The following is a 12,909-nucleotide window of genomic DNA, read 5'->3' on the forward strand; positions in this document are numbered from 1 at the left end:
GAATTGCCACCACTGCTGTTTGCCACACCACAAGTTACAGCGGCATACCAAATCGTGCACAGCGGCGGAGTTTCTGGCCTGCCTCGGCTCCTTCTTCCTCGGCTCCCACATTCGCCTGGATTTAACTTGCCAAGGCTCCCACATTGTCTGCTGTAATCGAGTTCCGAGCTTCCTCTTCCCCAGAACATTAACTGCATTCCGTCCCGGCTCATTAACTGCCATGAATTCCTTCGCGTGTGTGCAGAACCACTATGGAATGACGGTCGAACCAGCTCCATAAGGATAACCACGAGGCGGCACATGCAGGGCATGTGGCTCGTCCTCCCTCACCACGTCATCACCCGCATCCGGGGATACTAATGTTATATTAATGGTAATAAGTCTATATTATTTAAATTCAAAATAAATTTTTGTATAATATTAAGAGTTAAAATTGGGTATAATTGCGTACATTTTAGTATATTTGTGGAATAATGTATATAATAATAACAATTTATTTAACCTAAATGATTTATTTTTCCAAAAAATAAATTGTTCTAATAATTTTAGAACGTTTCATAAACTTGGGGAGGTATGGACGGAAGAATCTACCATTCACTTAGCGTCACGAGAAGATTAAATCTTTCCCACAAAATTTTTATTAAATTAATCCCAAAAAAAACCAATATGTCAGTACGCCCTTAATGTAATTCGTAATCAAAGTCTTTCTTAATATCCCAATACAAATTGGTAAATATACTTCTGGCCAACGGGGGTTTGTCGATCAGTGGGTACTTCACAACCTAGCTTCGTGAAACAGTGGAATCTGCTTACGTTATAGATTAGGACGGTGACCTTTCTAAGTCTTTCTGACTCTTAATCCTACTCTTATGGGCGGTGGGTTTATTACTCAAACTCCCGGTCAGATGGAGGCTTTGAAATCGGAAAAGATCTTAGTGAATCTCCTTCCCCTGTATGAATTCAATGACATTTTGATAGATATAGAATAACATATGGGTGGCAAGTATTATTATGATATATATATATATATAATGTGAAGAAATTTAAATTTTGAAATATTTAAATAAATGGTTATATTTTTTAAAAAATTGAATTTATTCCCAAAAAATTATGTTTTTTAAAGATTTGTTAAAGCAACTCATATTTTTGATATATAATGAAATTTGAAAATTAAATTAAAAAGAATTTTATAATTATAATATGTTTTATTATTTTAATAATTAAATTTATTATAATATGTTTTTACTCTAAAATTAATGTTAAAGTTTAGAATCTAATCAATTTTGATTTGTAAATTAAAATATTTTATTAATTATAATTCTAAATTGTAATGGTAGACAATCCAATCCTATAGAACAACAATCACAAACCAAACAACTAAATAAAAAACATTGCTTAAGATAAAATAAAATTTTAATAAATCATTAATGGTAAATTACACTAAATAATTTATAAAATATAAAATAGAATAATAATTAAAAAACAAATATCTTTAAAAAAATAATACAATAGAAAAAATATCGTTATCATAACTACATCCGGTGTAATAAAAAATATATATACTTTTTAATAGGTAATATTTTGTATTTACTTAGTGTTACATATATAAACCATAATTGTATTATTATAATAATAATTTGAAAATATATTTTTTAATATTTAATATGTTGTTTTCAATTAAATAATAGTATATAACTTTATTAAAAAATATTAAAAATAAAATATATTTAGATAATTACCGTGTCATTGTTAATATATACTTGCAAGGCAGGTTGAGGGGATTGGAGCCGGAGCCGGAGCATCCATAGCGAGAGTGCCTACAGCGAGACCTACCAGCATCTTCTAGCTACGAGGCCAGCCTATCAGCGAGTTATCTTATCAAAGGCTGCATGAGGCGTTTTGACGAGTGACGAACCAGCGATCAACAGCATAAATCCTGGACCAAGGGTTTTTTGGCTTCTGAAATCTCTCTTTTCGAGCCATTCCGATAACACGCCACGCCTCATGCCCTCCCATTATCAACCTTCTCCTCACACCTATCATTAGCTATCTGCATCTGCATGAAGGTATACTAGCCTACGTCCTCGTTAAGGTTATTGCTACATGTCATTCGCAGATGCTTCATGCATGCATGTGCGTCGTAGGGTGGACAAATGTCTGTTAAGGTGTACATTCCATAAGGTTTCGCAAATTCTATAAAATTGTCCCTTCTTCAACGCGCGCGGCCTTCTGCCCTCTTGGCCTCTCATCCTCCCTACGTCTGGACTGGGGAGGTTCACGCTTGCTTTCCCACGCCTTAGTCTGAAACATTGTCCTCTGCAATTTATTTTTAGACTCAGTAAGTCTCTTTTGCGTGCTGATGGATTGATGTTCATGCGAATGCGGTCTCTGGCGCTCCCGCTCGTGGTGGACGCTCGCGGTAAAGGTTAGTATTCGGTTTCCTTTTTCTTTTGCAAAATGCTGGTCCCTAAACACGTTTTCATGCCTCATAAAAGGAATTCATAGCTTCAGTGGTTATTATGGTTTTATTTCTATAAGTTTTCTCAGCTAGAACCGGAAATCTTTGTTATATTTCTAGTTAGTCACCGTTAATTCATGAAGTTTTTCTAGTCTGAAACATCCTCAAAACCCTCTCCTCAAGATGTTAAAGGATCTTTTACACAAAATCAGAAAGTTCATAGTAGTATACAAGCCGTGTACAGATATAAGGTTCAGAATTGGTGATTGGTGGTGTATATTTGAGGTTTATTGCTGCTGTTTTGCATGTAATGATTCTCCATCACTTTAGATAGCTCTCAGAAGTCTTGCCTTCGAATCCTCCCAGCTCCCTGGTGTGGCACAGTAGCTCTCCCCTTTGCCGGAAAATTCTTCCGGTGATCGGTTTCCTGCTCGTCCTTTTCATGAAAATTTCAAATTGGCATCGGGATTAGAAAGCTTTGTCCTTTAATATCCTGTCTCGTACCTGGAAAATCTTCAAATTCCTAGGAACATCCTTTTTGCGGTCTAAATGACAGCCAGATGCCATCATACATAAGTTAAGATGCCGAACCTTTCTGCTGATTTACTCTGAGCTGGTACATGCATTAATTTTGGAGATGTCTGGCTAGTGTCCTTTATGATTTCCCGATTATTCTATATTCCTATCCTGGTGTCAGGACAGCTCCTTTCCCTTTCCTTTTCCCATCCAAGCATTTATTCTATCCAGGTCCTCCTTTTGACGGAAGCCAGAGGGCTTTAAATTTTCAGTACTCATCCGGATTTGGCAACTGACTAAAATATTACCGAAATCCAAGGTAAGATTTTTGGAGGCATATGGACGGAGAGCCCGATGCAACTGCCACGGAGGACCTGATCCGGGCCACCATGGAGGCTGAGAGGGCATGGGAGAATGCCACGTTATCCGGAGAATGGCAAACAACACTGGATGATGTGGTTGTAAAGCCATATTTCCAAGGTGTTACACAAAATATTGTCACCATGACTATTTGCAGTCAGTATGGGTCTATCATCATTCATACTGTCCTCCTAAGCAAGTCTCAAACCTCAGCTCTTCATGTCAAGCTTTGAAAATGAGAGAAAGACCTTAAAAATCAATAAAGCTCTGGTTCCGCACTTTCTCTCACTATTGCCTGCGGGCCCGCACCCCCTGTTCATGTTACCTGCGGAGCTGCTCGCTCTGTCTCTAAAGGAGTGGGTGCGGACCCTTGTGAAAGTCAAAAAGGCGCAAGTTTATTCTAAAAAGCTCACTTTGGGTTAATTCTAGATGATTCTAGAAGGAATTTTGACGTGGATGGTTCGCTCTTAGGTGGTTCATGCATCTCAAAAGAGAAGGAGCTAATCCCTTGATGAGAGGAGCTATCCCTTTGAAGGAGGGCTTTATCCCTTTGAAGGTGGACCTAGTAACTTCCCTCCATTGCACTATAAATTAAGGCATTGGGCTGGTTGCTAGGGAGGTTAAAAGCTAAACATTTTTGAGGGTAAATGCTGGTGGAATTGAGACTTCCTAGGTAAGCTTGAGAGGAGAGATCACATACCTTTTGGCTTCATTGGGAAGAGAGTGAAACTTGTCAAAGTAGAGGAGACTTCTTGTTGGACCCTGGGAGGAGCTTGTACAACATCAAGGCACAGGTTGTAAAGTTCTTATTTGATTTGAATTAATACAATCAGATTCATTTTTCTCAACAAATTGTCTTATGTGATTTGTTTCATGAATTCCTTGATCATCATGATAAGTATGCTTTATTATATTGGCTTTTCAGGTGCTATTTAATTTGTGTGCTTGTTTGTGTTTGCAGATTCGCTACAAGGGAGCTCATTTGGATCAAAGGAGTGAGGCTTCCACAAACTTGCATTGGACGCAAGGTAGGCCTAAAACACTTGTTTTCCTTTATTTATAAACTGCATATTTAGAGAAAGATAGAATTTGATTGGCTTGTTTGTCACTAGATATCGTTAGATACTAGGGAGGTCAGTCTTGTCCGCAAGAATGACTCATTCCGTGTGACAAAATGGCGACTCCGCTGGGGACTTGATTTTTTTATTTGCTTTACTTTGACTTGAGAAACTGTGTTTTTGTTTCTGTTTTTGGCTTGTTGTGTGTGGAATTGGGTAGATTTAGTAGATCTTGGATTATTTTTTGTTTTTCATACTTTTGGGAGAGGACCGCACCCTCTGCTTGTAACACAGTGCGGACCTGTCCGCACTTTTTCTTTACACACAGAGCGGTACCGCACCTGTGTGGTCTGCGGACCTGCGGACCCTGTCAAAATTTTGGAAAACTTAAGATTTTCTCTTTCAGTCAGCTTAGGATTTGTTTAGGTGTTGTTATCCCCTGCCCAGACCTGCATGTGACTTGTCAGGAACTTTTCTTAGGTTAATTCCATTGGTATTAGGGTTTTAGGTGAAATTCCTAGAAGTTTTGGTTGTCGGGCTTGATTTTCATTTTGGTCTTGTAGTAGCTCAGAGCTTAGAAGCCTTAGAAGCCTCAGATCACCTTAGTTTTTACTGGCCTTCTTATGAATTTGACCATTTGCAAAATCTGCCTTTGTTGAGGAATCCATCTTGTGTTTTCTCTTTGCGAAACTTCGAAAAGACTTGTGTTAAAAGTTTTGGATTTCATTTTTAGAAAAGAAAACAAAAATTGGTTGTTTTTTGACTGATTTGTGATTCTAGACAAATTAGTCCTTAATTTGCTTATAGCTAAGTAAAAAATCCTTGAAAAGAAATCTTGTAAGCTTTTACTTCAAATAGTTCTTAGAATTTATAGATCTCAAGATTAGATTTTTCCATAGTTTTAAGTGTTTTACAAAAATAAAAAAATTCTCTTTTGAAAAAAGTTTGTTTTTGTGGTATTTGAGTGTTTGAAAGAAAAGGGAAATTTTTGTGAGCATAACTAGTTGTCTCATTTTTTGAGTGCATTGGAAAAGACAAAAAAGCTCTTTTTTTGATTTGTTTGTTAAGGAAAAGATTTGTTTTTACAAGCATTTGCATTCTCAAACTCTTTCCTAGCTAGAAATTAATTGAAGGGAAAATATTGCTTATCATCTTAAGTGCATTTTTTTAGTGATTTCGAGTCAAGTCTTCACACCATAAGTTTCATCTCCGCACCTTTTGACTTAAAGAAAAACTAATAAAAATAATGCTTAAAGTAAAATCTATCTAGTAATATTTTTATTTCTAGGGCTCTATTACACCAATATAGCTTAGGCTAGTATCTTGGAGTAGGGAGTAATTAACTCTCCAAGATAGTAAAACAAACAAGTAGATGTATCTTGCGGTAGGAGAAAAATCCAATTGTTACATCTATGCTCTGGGAAATCTCCTCTTAAAGGAGAATCACGAGATCGTGTCCGAACCAATGTGGAAATCAATCCTTCCTCATTGGGAACGACGCTAGATATTCACGTATTAAAAACGGTAAACCTCGGATTAACCATTGTCGAGGAGCCTGGGGTCACTTGTTGGTAAACCTTGGATTATGTCAAGGAGCCTTCAAAGGGATTGAGCTTGTTACTCTGCCCTTGCGTGCGTATCGGATCGTAGACTGTTCCCCCAGGTATATTTGTTTCCGTTGGTAACCATAGTGACCATATTCTATAGGATTATTTCCTAAGGTGACGGTGGAGGGAAGATCCCACTGTACCTGGAGCAGACGTTGGCTAGACTCACTTGGATTTTCTGGGGGATTCTCATGACTCGAGACAGTTTAGTGGAGAAACTTGTGCCAATATATTCATTAAGCAGGTTGCCGGGGTCACTGTTCCAACCACCATTTCTGTATTGAACTCTGCAACATTAGATTTCATCACCAACTAGTGTTTTCAGTATGGAAAGTTACAGTTTGTGTGTGGTTTGATCTCCTAGATTCTTTAGGCGTGTGATTCAATTTGTTTGGTTCTTTAGAGGCTTTAGGTGGTTTTCATTGAGATTTTTCTTTGTTTGCGTGTGAAGTAGTTAAAATATTTAATCGTGGCTGAATTACCGAGGAAGTCCCATAGACTTCGGGGCCAACCTCCTGCGTTTTCACCGAGCCAGCCAGAAGAGTTACGAGCCCTTGTAACTCCTAGAGACAGTAGAGTTGGGTCACTTGAAGAAGGAGAGTGTTCTTTAGTGGTATATCCTGATTATCAAGCTCTAGTAGTAGATTATAATCCACAATCTGTTTCTGTTTCCGAAGTTACTGGTAGTTTTTCATCTACTAGTGATTTAGGTGAGGAACCTGATATATCCGAACCTGAAACTGAATTTGCTGCTATGCCAACATCGGGATTTTCCTCTCCAACTTCTAGTGGTTTTGGTTCACCCAGGGTAGAAATAATAATTACCCAGAATCTTCCTTTTGGACTTATAGCTATTGAAGAACTTTCTACTCCGGAAGAAGAAGGTATCCCTATCCCTGAAAATCAACCTGTTATAGAACTTAGAGAGCGTGAATCGATCTTTTACAGTCCACCTAGGAGCATTGCTTGGTATCTTTCATTGACCAATTTTTTGGAAAACCCGGGACTAAGTTTTTCACCACCTTGCATTCCTTTTCACCCAACGCTTAGGGGTTACTATCTTCCGTTAAATATGTCAAGACAGTCGTCCATGTTTTCTCAATCTCCAGAAACCTTTTTATACGACGGTCCTTCTGTTCCTTCTGGGTATCAGTCACTTACTGGTACTTTTTTGGGAGCATCTCCTCAACCTATTGAACAAGGGTTATTAACTGGAAATAATGGAACTAAGCCGTTGAGTGTAGAAGATATTCTTATGATGTCAGGTACTATTCCTAATCCTCAACCTCAAGGTGGCCAGTTACCGCCTGGGGGGCAGTCTCAAAGTCCTCAATTATCGCCTGGGAGGCAACCTCAAGGTACCCAATTTCCGCCTGGGGGGCAACCTCAAGGTACCCAATTTCCGCCTGGGGGGCAACCTTAAGGACAGTACGTACCTACGGGACAGTACGTTCCTCAAGGTCAACCCCAGACTCAATATGTACCTCAGGGTCAACCCCAGTATCAATATGTACCTCAAGGTCAACCCAAGTATAAGTACGTGCCTCAAGGTTATCAACCTCAAGGTCAGTACCCAAACCAAGGTTTCCAATCACCTTCCGGTCAATCATATGTCCAATGAGTTGGAAATGTACCTTTGAATTACCAACCCTACCCTCAACCTGGTTATGGTCCTCAATATCCTCAACCTATTATGGGTTCGTACCCCGGAATGAATTTAGTGTGGGATCCATCTCAAACTCAACAGATCTTGCAACGGAATGTATAGTTTTCATCTCAAACTGGACAACCCTTGGTTTCTGGTTCACCCCAGCAACCTGTCCAGTCTACTATTCAAACTTCTGCACCTTATGTAGTTTCTCAGCCTAGGCCTAGTACGCCTCGTACTCCGCCTCAAACGACTGCTGCAACATCTGTTCAATCTACCCCACCTACTTCTGGAGTATCGACAGTTCCGGTTTCTACTGTTCCTGTATCAACTCCTCAGACATCTTTACCTCAGTCTGGATCCACAATTCAGAATTCGGTTCAAATGCCTGTAGGACAACCTAGTCCAAGTACGGTTGTCACAAGTAGACCTCAATTTACTTATCAACCTTACCAGGGACAGTACCAATTCGGTCCTGCTATACAACAGCCAGTCTATCAGTATCAACCGTACCTTGGGTATACATATCAGCAACCTCAACAACCTCAGTACGGTCTGGTTAATCCTGGTTTTCCGGGAGGATATAATATCCCAAATGCAATTCCAATTCCTAGTTATCCTGGATATCCTCCTCCTGGGGCTGGTCTCATGACCCAGGGTTTCAGGGACCCTAATCATCAGTTACCATTCATTGCAACTTTGGACTTGCCTGACTTGTCGCGCCTTACGAACGATCCAATTAACTATCTTCCGTTTTGGCCGCCAATGCCGAATAAGTTGCCTAGTGATATTCCTAAGTTTGAAGGCAAATCAGGAGAGGACCCGTTGAACATTGTGATGACTTATCACCTCTGGTGTGCGTCTAATTCCATTTCAGATGATTCAATCCATTTAAGGCTTTTCCAGCACACTCTAATTGGTCTTGCACCCAAGTGGTACATTGAGTTACCGCGAGCCACTTTTTATAACTTTAGTCAGTTAGCTACTTCGTTTTTAACTCATTTTCAGTTGCCAGTTAGATATGACAATGGAACAAAATTATTTACTTCATTAAAGCAGTCAACATCCACCTACATTTTAGATCACATTCATGAATGGAGACGTCGACGGCGTTTAGTGAAGGTTTTTATCCTGGATCAGATCTTAGGTCGGAGTCATTACTGAGGAGCAAGTAATTGCTCAAGCTCAGTACCTTGACTTAGTATATACGCAGTCAGGTATGTTACATGAGAAAATCCCTGATCTTCCTAAACAAAATCAAATAACTGCAGCGCCTTCAAGGTCTCATGCCGCTGATGGTATGATTGGTACGGTTAATACCAAAAGTAAGAAGAAATCTTATAAGAATTCTTCTCCTATCATAACTTTACCAGATTCCCCGACATGAGATTCTTCCGTGGAAATTTCCGCCGATATTCATGTTGTAGAGTCATCTATAGCCAAATCAAAATCCGGTGATAAAAAGAAAGGGAAGAAGAAAAATAAAACAGATAAAAATTCGAAAGAGAAACCAGGAAAAGCGAAATCTACTGATGAGAAACGCAAACCTCGTTATCCTTGTCTCATTTGTGACGAAGAGCATTTTACAAGAGACTACCCTCATCGTGCTGAGGTTGCGAAAATTGTCGAAGGTTCCCAAACGCCTACTGTTTTAAAGGATCCTTTCCCTAGTCAAGACAGTAAGATGATATGTTCTTCCTCAAATGCCTCTAAAGAACCCATAATGATGATGTCCCATGTTAGGATTGCGACTCGATCACATGATTATGGAAGTAAAAGTCCTGTTGATGGTAAAGAAGCAAAATCTTCTCATTCGAATCCATCAACTTCAACTCCCAGTTCTGATCCACTATAGATCGAGAAACCTAACCCAGACTTAGTAATCAAACCGCCCGCCAAGGGTATACTTCGAAAGTCAGCTTTCAATCCACATGCGAGAGCAACTCAGAACTATAACATTGTTGAAGATTTGGTTGTTTCACCTTCAGCAATGTCGGCTTTGGAAGTGCTGCAATCATGTCCAGCACAACGTAAATTACTATTGTCGGCTATAGGAGCTGTTGACGTTTAGGACTCGAACCTTATAATTTTCAATCTAGAAAATAGTACACCGCGCTTACCTCATCAAATGGCTTTCCAGATCCCAATGTTAGTAAAAAACAGACCTTGTTATAGGACTGTGATTGATGAGGGAGCCTCAACGTGTATTATGTCGATACAGTGTTGGAGATCGCTTGGTTCTCCTACGCTAAATCAATCCCCGACGATTCTAAAGGCCTTTGATGGCTGTGGGTTTCATCCTTTTGGCATTCTACAGGATTTACCTATAGGGGTTGAAGGAAAAACTGTTAATCTAGATGTGGAGGTGGTTGATGCCCCTCTAGATTACAACCTTCTCTTGGGTCGTAGTTGGTCTTACGCTATGACAACTGTCGTTTCATCGGTCTTTCGGCTTATAAAGTTCCCTCATAATGGAAAGATCGTAACTATAGACCAACTGACTTACTTTTCATCTGACCTAGCCTCTTCTAAAAGTATTCAGCATGTCGGCAAAACAACTATCCCGTATAAGGATGTTGGAGTAGGACTAGTTAAAGATTCTAGTTTACTAGGAACTTTTCCTTTTCCTCCTATTGACGCATCGTCTTCTACTGCAAACCATTCATATGATTTCGTCAGACACTATTGTTTCTGATTATCCTTGGATCGTACCTTCCGAATATGAGATAGACTCATTTGGTGATGTTATGCCTTTGAGTCCATATGAAATTGCGTATCAGGCCGTGCAGTCGCTTTCCGACCTATCTTCAACCAAAATTGACTTAGTGAATGTGGTCCATGAGGAATAATTTTCAACATCAAACTCGGATTCAACAACATTTTCCGAACTTGTTCACACTGATGAGCAAATTCGTGAAATCCTATGTGTCGATGATTTACCATGGGAAGATCTTCATCATAGATCTTCGTTTTTACCCGAGAGTGATCGTTTTGAAAATGATTTTTCATCTATTTTTACCACTGAATATGTCAAGGAACCTCAGAATCCAAAGAAAAATCCTGATTCAGAGTTAAATTTGGGAAACATTTCTCGAACTATTCCTATTGATATTTCGGTTAAGCCTAGAATTGTTGAAAACATTCATATAGGATCCTCTTGTACGGAAGATGAAATTCAAACATATAAGGCCCTATTTCAAGAATTTCGTGACGTGTTTGCCTGGTCATATGAGGAAATGCTAGGAATTGACCCAACAATTGTTGTTCATGAAGTCAACTTACCCGGATGCTAAACCCGTCCGGCAACGTTTGCGTCAGATCCTCCCGCAAAAAGCTGCTGCTATTAAAGTAGAAGTTGAAAAATTACTCAAAGCAGGTTTCATTTATCCGATTTCGTTAATGGATTGGGTATCGAATATTGTTCCTATTAACAAAAAACAAGGGACAATAAGAATATGTATCGATTATAGGGATATTCATCGAGCCTGTCCAAAAGACAATTACCCAACTCCCTATATCGATCAAATCATTGATGATTGTGCTGGCAGTGAAATATTCTCTTTCATGGATGGTTTTTCCAGATACAATCAAATCAATATTCTACCTGCTGATCAACCAAAAACGGCTTTCATTTGTCCATGGGGGACATTTGCTTATTGCAAATTACCTTTTGGGCTCAAGAACGCCGGGGCAACTTTTCAAAGAGCCATGTCTTACGTGTTTCATGACATCAAGCACATTGTGCAACCCTATCTCGATGATTTACCTGCTCATTCATTACATCGAACTGATCATCTCATCCATTTACGAGCAATCTTTATGAGGTGTAGGCATTATCGGATTAGGTTGAATCCACACAAGTGTGTTTTCTGTATAGAAACGGGTCGGTTACTAGGGTTTGTTGTTTCGAAAGCCGGCATTCGCGTCGATCCGTCGAAGGTTGAAGCTATTTTCAAATTGCCTCCTCCTTCGAGTCTTCGCCAACTCCAAAGTTTGCAAGGGAAAGCAAACTTTTTACGTCGATTCATTCCTAACTACGCCGAGATCACAAAGGGTTTTACCCGGTTATTGAAACAGAATACTCCATTCAATTGGGATGAGATAGCTGATAAATCTTTTGATGCATTAAAACACGCGTTGACCCATACACCGTTATTGCATTCTCCCAACTACAACCAGGACTACTTCTTGTATCTCGCAGCCTCCCATTCCACCATCGGAATGGTGTTAGTTCAGAAAGATGAATTTGGTACTGGACATGTGATATATTACCTTAGTCGAACTTTAAATCCAACTGAGCTAAAATACTCACATGTGGAGAAATTGGCATTGGCAGCTGTTCAAGTTGTCCAACGTTTTCGTCATTACATTTTACTATGTAAAACTACAGTAATTTCTGATTGCAACCCTATGATCTATATTTTAACCAAACAATTGCTAGGGGGCAAGTACTCCAAATGGATTGTGATCTTGTAGGAGTTCGACTTGGAATTTGAAAAGTCTAAGTCGAAGAAATCTTTAGTTTTTGCGGAGTTAATGTGTGACTTCCCGCGTGCTGACACGAAAACTGTGGCAGAGGAGCCCATTGCGGACGAATCCTTGTTTCTAATCAGCACTTTAGATCCATGGTATGGGGATATCATCGTTTATCTCTAGTACCAATCCTTTCGGCTAGAAATTTCAAGGTCATAACGTCGAAAAATACGATTCCAGTCCCAACAATTCAGAATTATTGGAGATACTCTTTATCGTCGTGGGGCGGACTCTGTTTTTCGACGTTGTTTAACTCATGAGGAAGCTGAAAGGGTTCTAAATGACTATCACTCTGGAGCGTGTGGTGATCATATGTCTGGGTTTGCCACAACCCAAAAGATATTGCGCATTGGCTACTTCTGGCCGTCTTTGTTTAAAGATTGTATTAACGCGGTCCGAAAATGCCACAACTGCCAAATTTTTGATCGAAAGATGCACGCTCCACCTGCTCCTCTCCACCCTATAATTGCCGTCGGTCCTTTTGCGAAATGGGGTATCGATTTTATTACATGTAACCCTCACTCGGCCGGGGGGCATGCGTATATCATCCTTGCGGTAGATTATTTTACCAAGTGGGCCGAGGCAATGCCTACATTTGAGGCAGACAGCAAAACAGCTGCGATTTTCGTGTTCAATCATATAATTGCTAGGTTTGGTGTTCCACAAGCGATTATCACTGATCATGGGCGTCATTTTCGAAACATTATGATGACTGAACTTACAGGCCAA

This window comes from Pinus tabuliformis, chromosome 8, assembly GCF_031772625.1.
Source record: "Pinus tabuliformis cultivar Carrire ecotype Pingquan chromosome 8, CPIR1, whole genome shotgun sequence".
NCBI classification, from domain to species: Eukaryota; Viridiplantae; Streptophyta; class Pinopsida; order Pinales; family Pinaceae; genus Pinus; species Pinus tabuliformis.